We start from the raw sequence: 14,175 nt of genomic DNA, 5'->3' as shown, positions 1-14,175 counted from the left end.
CCAGGGTGAGGAACTCAGTCTGATGAATCCTTTACTGAGTAGTTTATTAAGCTAACTGGATAACTCCTGCATTTCTGCTGGCGCTTATTGATACGGAGATTTGGCTATGGGGGTAGCTCCAGGAATTAGGTCGATGCGAAGCTCAACTTGACGTTCGGGAGGAATTCCCGGGAGCACTTCAGGAAAGACATCAGGAAAGTTACAAACTTCGGGGATGCTATCGAGGTCTTTAACATCCTGTTTTTCGTTGATTACATGGGCTACGAATGCATGGCACTCCTTTCGCAGAAGCTTTTGAGCTTTGATGCAGGAAATGATGCGAAGATTGGAGCTAAGTTTATCGTCGTAGATCATGAGAGTCTAGCTAAAGGGGAGATTGAGACGGATGGCTTTTTCATAACAAAGGATATCAGCATGATTGGGACTCAATCAATCCATGCCAATGATAACATCAAAGCTCTTTATGGAGATTGGCATAAGATCGATGGGAAAAGAATGGCCATTCGAGGTAAGGGTACAACCTATGAATATATCGCTAGCACGTTCTTTCTCACTGTTAGCCATCTCGACGACAGATGTTTCGGTTAATGGTTGGGGATTATATTTAAGAAGGCACTTGAATGAATGGCCAACAAAACTATGTTCAGCACCAGAATCGAAAAGGATCCTAGCATAAGAGTTGTCGAGAAGGAACGTACCCGAGACAACGGTGGGATCGGCGATTGCCTCCTCTCATCCCAAAGCTAGGACTCTCCCAGTGTTGCCAGCTATTGTCACTTTGGGGCAATTCCTCTTAAAATGCCTGACTTCACCACTCCGTCGCAGGCCTGACCGAGACATGCTCCGGAAGTTTGATTGGTTGATTGGACTGGTTTTCTGCAGTTTTGAGCAAGGTGGCCCTTCTTGCCACAGTTGTTGCAGAGTCTTTCATGACATGGCCTGGGAATACGATGATGATAGCTGCACTTGCTGCACCATGGAAGGGTACCAGTGTATCCGCTCGTAGGAGTCTGAGCGGTGGATCCGACGGCAAAGACAACAGCAGGGGTAGTAGCAGCATGGACTGCCTCAGTTTGCTGCTTCTTAGAGGTTCCTTGTGAACCTTGGGCCTTCCATTTGTTCCAGAATTTCTTTTTACTACCACTACTACCTTTAATCGGTTCAGTAGTGGTGACCTCCTCATCAGGATTGTCTCCGTGATCAATCAGGGTTTGCGCCAGACATTTTAGCTGTCGAAAGTGTCTGGCTTTGCAGCCAAAACATTCCCTTTGGTTGGCTGGGTCAGCCCCCAGATATATCTTTCAATCTTCTTACTTTCCGGGGTAATCATTCCCGGATAGAGAAGCAATAGGTCTTTAAATCTGGAGGTGTAAGCGGCGATGTCGGAACCCTTCATCTTTAGATTCCAAAGTTCATGCTCCAATTTCTGCATCTCGCCCCGCGGGCAGTACTCAGCAAGTAGAAGATCCTTCATGGCCTCCCAACCTATAGCGTTGGCTATAGGTAGAGTTAAGGATTTGACTCGGCCATTCCACCAAGTCAAGGCTTTATCGGTGAACGTGCAGGCGGTGAACTTCACCTTATCAGTTTCAGAGCAGGCACATATTTCAAAAATAGATTCGATTTTCTCGAACCATCGAGTTAGGGTAATGACACCTCCAGTGCCATCGAAAGATGAGGGTTTCACGTTCATAAAGTCTTTATAGGAACACTCCTTCCGGTGTCCCTGGCTACCTTCCTGGTTTTGGGGCTAAGTACCACCTCTTGGACCGTCTGAACCACCGGGTTCATTTGTTACATAGCAACAGCCACATCAGCAGCAACGGCTGCTTGGAACATGGCGGGATCAAATTGAGGAGGAGGTGGTGGTGGAGGACGATTTTTGTTCTTTGAGTTGGGTCTCTTACTTGGAGGCATCTTGATCTAAAAAGATCAGGAAAGAGAGGATGGTAAGTCCTCTGAATTGAATCAAGAGATATGAAACAAGAGATGTCACATTATGACAGATATAGAATTTTATTAAGCGGTAAAGCAGGAAAGAGTTATCAAAGCAGATAAACTATCGCTAAAGGAATGATCGAGGAGTAACGCTTGAGTGAGGATTTCTATAACGAAGTTGGCTCGAGAAAATACTCCCATAGTATTTTATGATTCGTTGCCACGATGGCTCATTGTTTGGGTATTGGGTAAGTTTTAGGCATGCTGAACACCACAGTCACTCCCCAGCACATGTTGGTCGTGTCTCGAATGAATATAGTTTATCAGGCTATATTGACCCTAGACACGACTACATAACTGCCCATGTTTAACCGCAGCGTAAAACACCCAATTAATTATATTTTGTTCTACTCGAGGTTACGGTCTCTGACGTTTAGGTATTTTGTATACTTTTGAAAAATACTTATATTTTAAAGTATACTTTTATTTCAGAGCACTTCGCCCCTTAGTGTTTATAGTCTTATACCATGTAAGGTTTGGTATACTTAGTTCACTATAAACAAGGGCTCTGATACCAATCTGTCACACCCCGAAACCGATGGCAGAAACATTTCGGGGCGGAGGACGTCATGTAGTATCACAACCAATGTACATAGTAAGCGAAGTAAACATAACCATTACATTACATAAAAGTATTTAAATTTTTTTGAAAGTAAAGTGTTACAGTTTTATACATAGACATCATATAAACAAAAGCTAAGACAAGTCTTCTATACGCTCCGTCTTCTCCAGGAGATCACGGGGGTACCTGTCTAATGTGAACCTGAGAATACAAGCAGTTTGAAAATCAGCATAAAGCTGGTGAGTTCATAAGCTGTTTGTTTATGTAAAAAGAACATGTTTCCTTTGGTTTTCTGAAAATTTGTTATCCAAGAAAATCCCATATTTTCTTATAAAGACAGTTTAGTTAAAACTTCTGAATTCCGTTCGAAACAACGGTAGATAGTTTAATACGTAAAACTATATATTGAAAACCCTGGATTACCATCCAGTACAACAGTAGGTAGTTTTAATATATAAAACTATAGATTAAAGGAAGATATAAAATCCGTGAACAAACTTATATTTAATACGTATTGTGAGTCGTATAACCATGCTAATATGACCCGAGACCTCCTTGAAGTTGTTCAGGTGTCGGACGATATCCAGAATTTGTCACCCGAGGCATGCCCACCTAACTGTAACTAGCAGTTAAGGTGTGGGATTGTCATTCCCGAATAGATTTATTCACAAATTCCACGCTCTCCCTCCAGGAGACTCTGGTTATACTTATGTGGAGGATTTACTGATAAACCGAAGGGTATATTGAAGACTAATCTCACAAGCTAGTATTAAATTATTCACGGTGTACTCGGTCATTATCGAATTTCATAATCATTTCGAAACATAATAATGTGTAAATAATTGAATACAAAGAAATTATCTGGCTTGATACTTTACATTAACATAGATAAACTGAATCAGACCGAGTTTATCTATTGACATTGCATGAAATCCGAACTCATAAAACATGAATCGAAGATCCCAAATTATTCTTATAATAATTTGATTGGTTTGATTGTTTCCTTCACTGTAATTGAAATCCATGTAATTATATTCAATAAAACATCCCTTATGCTCCGCATAATACAAAAGGATAAAGATACCTAAAACTTTGCCAGATATTTATAGAATTACATCAGTTTTAAGTTTCGAAAACATTTATAATTTGCTTGTATTCTCCCCCTAAAGACATTGAAAAACACAAAAAAGGGCGTAGGGGTATGAACTCACCAGTCGAGGAATGTGTCGGTTTGGGTGCTTAACGTCAGTTCAGGGCTTGAAAACACGTGAGGTTCCTATGTAATATGAAGAGATACAGATTTGTATCTAATTAGACCTTCAAATACGAATTAATTAAGAATATACACTCCGAGGCATGAAAACACTTTATATCAAGTGCTTAGAATGATCCGGGTTGCATCTAAGGGTGTGTAGGGCCTAGATAAGGAGTTTACTCTTCAAGAGTAAGCCCTTAGGGGAGTTTACGGTCCAATGACCATATCCCCATGAGTTTACGGCTGTAAACTCATGGGTGATGTTTTCTTGGATGCTAAATGGTCTTACAATGCACAAGGGAAGGTTATAGGGTTGATTTCATGGCTTAGGAAGTGATTGGGACTTGAATTGACCTAGGAAAAGGAGTTTACGGTTCTTGGGGAGTTTACTATCGTAAACACATGAGTTTACGGTAGTAAACTCATGTTTGTCAATGAATCATGTGTTTTGGTGGTTGTAGGTTAAGCATACAAAGTTCTAGGTCCAATTCTAAGCCATACAAGGTGTTAAGTGAACTTTAACACCCTTTGGAGGAGTTTATGGTCTAAGAAGGGGTGTTTATGGTCCAAGAATGTTTTTGGGCTGTAAACTCAAGTGTGACTCATTTGTGTATTTTTTGGTACATCTCATGATGGGATATGAGGTTCTATGCACTCATTGAGGCTCATAGAAGCTTTTGGAGGTGTTTAAGGGGAAATTTAACACCTTAAAAGGTGTTTATGGTCTATGAATGAGGCTTTACGGTCCAATCATGTTCTTGGACCGTAAACTCAAGTTTACCCCCTAAATGGGACGGTTTTTATGCTCTAAGTCCATTCCTGCAAGTCCAAAGGTCTTAACTAAGCACTAGAAGTGATTTGGAAGGGTTTTGGGGCTCCAAAACCCCATTTATAGGTGTTCACGGTTTGGGGAGGTTCCAGACCGTAAACACAAGTTCTTGGTCCTATTTCATGATTTAAACACGAATTTGAAAGCCAAACATGTTATACTATGAGCTAGGATGGATTTCTTACCAAATTGGAAAGCTGACTGGAAAGCAGCTAAACTTGCAGAGCTTATATGGAGAGCATGCGGTTTTGACACTGTGATGGATGAATCCTTGATAAATTCTTGGATCAATCCCCTCCGTAGACTTCAAGATGACGACCTGAAACTCCACCCCATTTCAAGCATCTAGTGGATCACATGTCTTCTCCAAGCTCAAATGACTCCCCTGTCACTAAACAGAAGAAAGCTGACTGGAAAGAAGCTAAACTTGCAGAGCTTATATGGAGAGAATGCGGTTTTCACACTGCGATGGATGAATCCTTGATAAATTCCTGGATCAATCCCCACCGCAGACTTCAAGATGACGACTACAAACCATACCTCATGTATGCTGAAGCTCCTTCGGATGGCTACTGGGATGTTCGTATCTCCCCAAATGCTAAATACTTCATAGTATTTGAGTATTTTGATCGCAACCTTCCTGATCACAAAGGACTGTCAATGGAGTTCGAGAGGCTTAATTGATTATATGCAAAGCATGCCTCTCCCATTGAGAAGATTTGGTCCAACGACAGACCATCAGCAGTCAAGAACTTCAAACCTTGAAAATTCATGAAGGCTGACTTAGAGCAATACACACTCACTAGAAGGAATCAGGACTATGTCGACACCCAAGCTGACTTCTCTACATGAACCCAGAAGAAGTTTTCCTGATAGCAAAGGTGTTCTAGAACAAGTGTGAAAAGCATTCGAAGATGAAGATAGCACTTGAAAGGGAAAGTACTTACCTGAAAGAAACTATTTGTGACTTCGCAAACATCGATGCGGATATCCACCTAGTCATTGCCAAAAAGTTTGATCTACCTCCTCTTGATCCCGCACCAATGCCAACCGAAGGTTATGAAGAAAGATCCCTTGGTGCAACAAACTTTCCTGAACTTGGAGTCATCTTCAAAAAGAAAACTGATCAATTCAAGTACTTCATTTCCATAGCATCCATGAACCGCCTCACAAAGAAACAACTTGAAATCTGTCGAACCGCAATTGAAAAATCGAAACATACAACTGCCGAGGTCAAATTCGAGATTTTAAGGAGGATCACTTGGTTAGAAAATGTTAGAAAGTTTTGGTGGATCCTTATCAAGTTCCTTAAACTTGATAAGTGAAGAAATTTAGAGGTCACTTAGGGGGAAATTGTTGATACATGAAGTGACCCTCTTAATTTTGCCTACCGCAGCCTACAAGCATCCGCAGTCAAGCTTCCGTCATCAGCCATATCCAAAGTCATTTAAGCTACCGCAATCTTCGTTCTGTACTTAGTTTATTTTTATCTATCCTTCTGTAATACTCTCTATTGTCCAGCATGCCTTGCATGGCTACTCTTAGAGACTGAGTCACATGTATTTTTTGAGTCTTTATAAATAGAGCAAACACTTTATCAATCAATACAAATCTTTCTTTACTCATCTCTAAATCTGAATTATCTTCAAGTTATCTTTATGCATCTCATATCTTACTCTCTAAAATCCTCTCGAACATAATTGATCAATACTTCTCTTTGAAGCAAGTCATTCGTGACTTTATCACTAAGATTGATCTCACTCACTAACTTGGTTTGAATGCATTCCATGTTATGAATCAACTTATGTGCTTACTTGATATATCACATGTTGTCATTTATATTTCCTTACATTCCCGTAACTAATTATCTAACTATCTAACATATTAACTTATTATTGCTGAGCTTTTAGATCCTTTGAGATTAACTAATTATGTAACTATACTTGTTCTAACGTTTGCTCAAGTGTGTCTCAAGTTTCTCTCTCAACAATGGGACTAATGAAGGATGGTAATGGGTAGCATGTAGTTTGTCATAGATTAATGGAGCGTGTGTGGTCAAACGAAACATTGATTAGGTGATAAATGACTTCGAGAGTACCAAGCTAATTTGCATGCTTATTCGCACCTTGTTTGTGATCCTCAGTGACAAACTTGAAGGGCATAATCGAGATTAAACATGCCATTAAAAAAGTTCAATGAATCTAAAAGAATCTAGGAATTTGAATTCATTTAAAACCTAATGCTCTTTTTCTTTTTTCATTGTGGAAATTGGTAAATCGTCATTTACCTACTTTCAAATATCTTACAATTGGATTACGACATCCCTCTTCCGAATTTTAGAATATTGTGTTGGGTCCAAGCCTTAATATTTCAGATATCTTACAATTGGATTACGACATCTCTCCTTATAGATGTGTAGGTCGGACAATTATGGTCTGCCTTATCCTATTGGAAAAAGCTTTCCACATGATGATGATATTCCACAATATCATACTTCGCTTCCTCCACCTCCTCCAATAATTCTTCCTGAACTACATGTTCGTCGACTTCAAAATTTCAAGGTCACTTAAACTCTATTGGCAAGCAAAAACCAAGATGGAAGGTCTGTGTGTGCACATGTGTAACAACCCGAAATTTCGTATCACTACTTGTAACCCTTTTCGTAACTCATTTCAATAATCCAATCGCCATTTTCAAATTCGTTTCCGATTTAGCCATTTAATTATTTCATTAAATTGTAATTATCTAAAATGACTTAATGGATGTCCTAATGCATTTAGAAATCATTCTAACACCCCATTCTAGTGATCGGAACATTTCTAGAATCAACCATATCGGGTTTCGGCAACTTGGTCGGGTGCGACCAAAAGCCCCGTCTAAAGCCGGTATCGGGTAGAATTTCACCGTGTCCAAATCCTGAACACTATTTAAAGTGTTCTAAGCCTTCATTTGAAGCTTTTGCTTCATCTCACTACTCTCTCTCTAACCTCTCTCCTCAATCAAAGACTCAAGGTCCAAAACATTGAATTAAGGCTCCAAATCTTTGAGGTAACCTCCCCAACTTGTTGTTTAACCTCTTTGGCCTTCAAATTCGTGTTTAATTTATCATTTTGGACTTGGAACATGTGTTTACGGCCAAGGAGCATGCTTGGGCCGTAAAAACATAAAAACATGGGTTTTTGAGCAATTTAACCCTTCCAAACCATCATTGGGACTTAGATATGACCTTAAGGCTTGCAAAACCGGACTTAGAACACCCTGGACATGGATTTTGAGGGACAAATAAGATTTTACGGCCAAGGAGCATGCTTGGGCCGTAAACTCCTCATTCATGGGGAGTAAACTCATTTAATCATGTTAGAAAGCCATACAACTACACCAAAATCCCTGGAATAAATCCTAGAATCATCTAAAAATAGTTTGGGGACCTTAAACATGTTCATGGACCGTAAACTCCTTTATACATGTCAAATGATACCCTAAATTCATACCAAGGCTTGGAAAATTAGTTAGAATCACATATTATTAAGCTAAGACCATTAAATCACTCATTCAAGGAGAGTATAGGAGTTTACGGCCGTAAGCTCCATGCTAGGGCCGTAAACTCCCTTAAATGCTGTTATTAGTGATTTAAATTCCATCCCATGCCTTAGATAAAATTGTTCCAACTCTTACCAAGTGATATTGACCATTTTAGCATCCTAAATCACCGAACCATGAGTTCACGGCCGAGAACTCTTGAAGAGTAAACTCAATTCCCAAGTCCCTCGTATCATTACTCGTCCGTAGATGTCACCCGGGTCACTCTAAACACTTGTTTTGAAGTGTGTTCGCTCATTGGAGTGTAATATCATATATAATTAGAGTTTATAAATCTAATTAGATATATTTTTATACCATTTCATATTACATAGGAACCTCGCTCGTATTCAAGCCTCGATTCGACGTTTAGCATCCTAGTCGTCACATTCCGCGTTCGGTGAGTTCATACCCCTACCCTTTTTCAATGGTTTTTAAAAGTTTTTAGGGGGGGAATACAAGCAAAATTACAAGAATATATTGTACTTAAATACATTATTTCATTTAAATGGTTTCATAATTCGTATCTTTTTAAGAATTGAAAACCTATTAACAAACTGTTTTAACTTGCTGAGTTGTTGTTCAAACCGATTTTCAATTCTTATTATATACTGTTATGTTGTATACTTCACATTTGATTGTTCACACTTATATTGATATAAAACAACAAACATTTGTAATATCTGTAATAAAACACCTAGGCTCGAGTGTAAAAGGCAGACATCATTAGAAAACATAAAACATCAGTATTGTCCTTAATAAAAAATCTAGGCTCGAGTGTAAAGGACAACCACCATTAGATAGCATAGAACATTTGTGATGTCCTTAATAAAACACCTAGGCTCGAGTGTAAACGATAGGCAACCTTAGAACTTAGTTAGTCATAAATACTACTTCCCTAGACGAGAAGTAAAGAGTAATCTTAAAGATTGGAGACACGTCCTCTTTAACACTTCCTTGGCACGAGAGAGTGGAGGACTAACCCTATAACCAGAATCTCCAGGAGGGAGAAGGTGACTTGAGTGTATAGATCTATATGGGACTTACAATCCCGCACCTGGCTGCTAGCTACAGCCGAACCGAAAGGTTCAAGGGTGACGAAAGTCATAAAAAGGATACTGGCCCTGGCCCGAGTCATATCTAGTCTGAGTATGGTTAAGGACTCGCAATCAGGATTATTAATACTTTACATTTAATTATTAGTTTTATGTATGTAATAAAAGTAATGTTCATTTAAGGATAGTTAGACTTTCAGGAGATTTCGTACACACACATTTAGGAAAACATGGGGTTTTCTTGGGGATAACATTAAACATAATCGGAACCGATAACAGTTCGCACACACAGAATCGGTAACAGTTCACACACACACACATGTAGGAAAATATAGGATTTTCCTGAGTAATAGTAGTACGTAACTAGAAAAGTGTAACAAGTTAGATAACTAAACTTAACGAATCACAAGAACAATCATGGTTTTCAATCTATATTTTCATGTATATCAAACTATCTTGTATCTAGTACGGGATGTTAGTCCCATGGTTTTAAAACTACTTTCCATCTACAATTCACGTATATCAAAGTATTTTATATCTAATTCGGGATAGTAATCCCATGATTCTCAATATATAGTTTTGTGTATTAAATTATACTCTGTGATATTCAAACGGTCTAGTATTTAAGAAAATATGGGATTTTCTTGGTGTGAAACATTTTCAGAAACGGAAAGGAAACTCGTATATTTTTCACAAAACAAAACCGCTTATGAACTCACCAGCTTTATGCTGATTTTCAAACCGCTTGTATTCTCAGGTTCGCATTAGATAGGTACCCGACGATCTCTTTTGGCGAAGACGGAGTGCGTAGAAGACTCGTCTCATTTTGTTCATATATACTATGTATCACATGTATAACATTACTTTTTGAAACAAATGTAAACTTTTCTATATGTAATGTAATGGTTGTTTTACTTTACTTACTATGTGCATTGGATTTGATACTCAACGTGGAGTCAACCCCGGAAATGTTTCCGCCTTCGGTTTTTGGGGTGTGACAGATTGGTATCAGATCCCTTGTTTATAGTGAATAAAGTATACCAAACCTTACATGGTATAAAACTAAAAACATTAAGGGGCCTAAGTGCTCTGAACTAAAAGTATCCTTCAAAATATAAGTATTTTCAAAAGTATATAAGTATACCGAACCGTCGAGATCTGTAACTACAGGTAGAACAAAACATAAGTAAATGGGTGTTGTGTACTGCGGTTAAACTTGGGCAGTTATGTAGTCGTGTCTAGGATCAATATAGCCTGGCCAACTATATTCATTCGAGACACGGCCAACATGTGCTTGGGAGTGACTGTGGTATGCGGCATGCCTAAAACTTACCCTAATACCACAAACATCGAACCAGCGTCGTAACGAATCATGAAATACTATGGGAGTATTTCTTGAGCCAATCCTTGGTAGAAATCCTCGTTCATGCATTGTTCTTTGATCATTCCCTTAGCGATAATTTTTCCTGCTTTGATAGCTCATTCCTACTTTATCGCTTATTCAGCATATATCCGTCATATCTCTTGATTCAATTCAGAGGACTTATCATCCTATCTTCCTTGATCTTATTGTTGGAATAGTGTCTAAGGCTACAACTATATTAGGCAAGTATTTGACCCGGTTGTGCATGATCCTTTTGGGTTACCTTCACCATAGCAACTTGATAGGATGATTTATTAAGAGAGAATAAATATTATTAATATATTATGAGAATAATATAAAGAATAATAATATTGTTATTTGATTAATATAAGTCATAGAATTAATTGGAATTAATTTGGTGACTTAAAGAGATTAATAAATAAGAGGGTATAAACTGTCAATTGTTTGATAGTTAAACTTTAGACTGTAAATCCTTGTGGATAGATGTTGGACGAATTCTAGAAGCTAAAGGATAGCTTAAATCGTCCATTGCTTATCTAAGCAAAGGATTTGGATAGCTTTAAGAGAAGATTATCCAATTAGGGTTTAAGCTGTAACCCTTAAGGAGTCTACATGTATAAATAGACCCTATGGAAAAGGGAAATCGGCACTTCATCTAAAGTATAGAACCCCTGGCCAATTTCATCCCCTCTCCTCTCTCCCAAATCATCCTCCTTGCTATTTGGTGTTTGTAAGCCATTAGAGGAGTGACAATTGTGACTCTAGAGCTCCAAGACAACAAGATCAAACAAGGGATTCAAAGGTATGATTCTAGATCTATTTTAACATTGTTCTTATTCCTAATTAGTCATTAGAAGTCTTGGATTCAAAGCATGTTTAATTAGAAAGTCTAGATCCAAGCATTAGGGTTTTGCATGCGCACATAGGAAAGTTCTTATGGCTAAAACCCATCAGTGGTATCAGAGCCTAGCTTGGTTTTCATTAAATTGTTGCTTGTTTGTTTGAAACTTAACTGCAAAATTCGAATTTTGTGTTTCTGAGTCATGGACTCGGCGAGTCCCTTGGTGCACTCGGCGAGTCCAAGCGTCAGGAAAGGCTAGATTCGGGATTTCTTCATGATTATCTTATGGAAACTTACCTTAATCATATTAGATCAACCCTAATCCGATTTTTTTGATATATATGAGTATAATCTTGATCTAATTAAAGATATTTATCAACTAATAAAATATTTAATTTCCTTATATGATAATTAATTAATTATTTTGATTATTTTGGTAATTATCTTGAAAGAAATCTTGAATAAATCAAATATAGATAATTAGGAAATTAATTGTTAATTGAAATTATTTGTTATTTGATCCTCCATGTTTTAAATGTTTAAAACTTGTCCTCAAGTGTTGAAATTTACATTTGTAATTAAAAGTTTTAATTTAGACAACTTCAATTTCAAACCCTAGATTTTAAAAGGTTTAAAATACAACCCTATACTGATATAATATTACAAGCATAATATATATATATATATATATATATATATATATATATATATATATATGTGTATAACTAAAATGCTAGTCTTACCGTTAGTAGGCCTCATTCACGAAGCCGATCTATAAGGTGGGTATAAGGTTGCGGCCTATAAAATGGCGCTTAATGGGTGTACACTCACACCCACCGCTTGCTTGATCAGTGGAGGGTCGTTACCCAAACGGGTAGGATAGGGCAACCTCATCCTCTCATTAAAAGTATAATAAATAATACAAAGTAACTACACATTTTTTTAAATTTCCCAATCTTAGTTACTTTAGGAAAAGTGAATTGATGCAATCCCATGAAATTACACTTTGCACCCTTGCTAAGAAGTTAGTGGAGCATGTGTGGTTTACCGGCACACTAATTGGTTCTAAGCAAAGGTGGCAAAGGGTGATTCATTGTTTATCATAGTTCGATGGAGCGTGTGTGGTTTACCGTCACATCGAATAGGTGACCGTTACAATGAAGGCACCATGTGAATTTGCATGGTAATTCACACCCGCTTTGTGATCCTCAGTATCCCAGTCACAAACAAGAGGGGCATATTGAGATTTAAACATGCCATTGAATAGTTTCAATGAATCTCATCCGAACCTAGGAATTCTCAATACATTTAGGACTAATAGTTAGGTTTTATGGTGGAGAATTAGTGAATCGTCATTCACTTACCTTCAATTTATTTGCATGTTAGATTATGGCATCCCTTTTTCTAATATGTAAATGTTGTTGTTGGATCCTAGCCCTAATTTTTCTTATTGCGTAATAATTAGGGATTCATATTCTAATCGATCTTTGTCCTTTCTATTTGTAGATGTCGAATGCAAACAACGCTGCTGCTAGTTCTTTCACGTTGATGAGCTTTTGCCAAAAGGTCACCTTCGATGGAACGAACTTTAGCGAATGGATAAGATACATTCGCACCATTGCTCGCTATGAGGATAAGGAGTATGTCCTTGATGAGAAGCTCGAGAAAATCAACCCTGAAATCGCTACTCCGGCTGAAATTACCACTTTTGAAACTCATGAGCGAGATGCAACGAAGGTACATTGCATCATGATAGCCACCATGAACTCCGAATTCCAAAAGTCCTACGAGGACATGTACCCGTACGAGATGCATCAAGACTTATTGGAGAGATACCACCAGAACGCGAGACAAGAGCGTTATGAGATTTTCACTAACATGATTTCCGCTAAGATAGGTCATGGAGAGTCTCTTACCGTGCACCTGCAAAAGATGCAAAGGTACGTCGACTGCCTTCGCAAGTTAAATGTTGATTTTGGGGAAGACTTGGCGATTGACATGGTGCTTCACTCTTTGCCTCTGATGTACAATCAATTTAGGATAACCTACCACATGAACAAAGAAGAGGTCACCCTAAGCAAACTCCAAGGTCTCTTGAGGGTCGCTGAGAGCAACTTCAAAGACAAGTCTGTTGTACCAACTCCCAATGCACCCGCTGCTCCTGTCTTGGCTATTGGTCAAGGAAAGGGAAAGAAGAGGAAGGCTTCATCTAGGAACTATCGCAAGGTTAAAGCCCAAGATGGTGCCTCTTCTAGTGGGACCAAAGTCGATCCCGCTAAGCCCTGCCCTAACCCTAAGGAGGCAGAGTGCCACCACTACCACAAGATAGGACATTGGAAGAGAAGCTGCCCAGAGTACCTGCAAGCCATCAAGGAAGGAAAGATCAAGCCATCTTTTGCAGGTATATATACAATTAAATCTAACGATTCTAATCATGCTATTTCGTGGGTTCTTGATACCGGTTGTGGTTACCACATTTGTTCTAATGTGCAGGGACTAAGAAGAAGTAGGGATGTGGAGCAAGGAAGGATCAATCTAATCATGGGGAACAGAAGATCGTCGCCTGTAACCAAGATTGGAGTGTATTGTTTAGTGCTTAGGAATAATTTATGTTTAGATTTGAACAATTGTTGGTATTCTCCAGAAATGGCTAGAAACATCATTTCTTTTCA

The sequence above is a fragment of the Lactuca serriola genome, chromosome 3, assembly GCF_051521515.1.
Source record: "Lactuca serriola cultivar US96UC23 chromosome 3, Lser_US96UC23_V15, whole genome shotgun sequence".
Lineage (NCBI taxonomy): Eukaryota > Viridiplantae > Streptophyta > Magnoliopsida > Asterales > Asteraceae > Lactuca > Lactuca serriola.
This window is presented reverse-complemented; position numbering follows the sequence as displayed.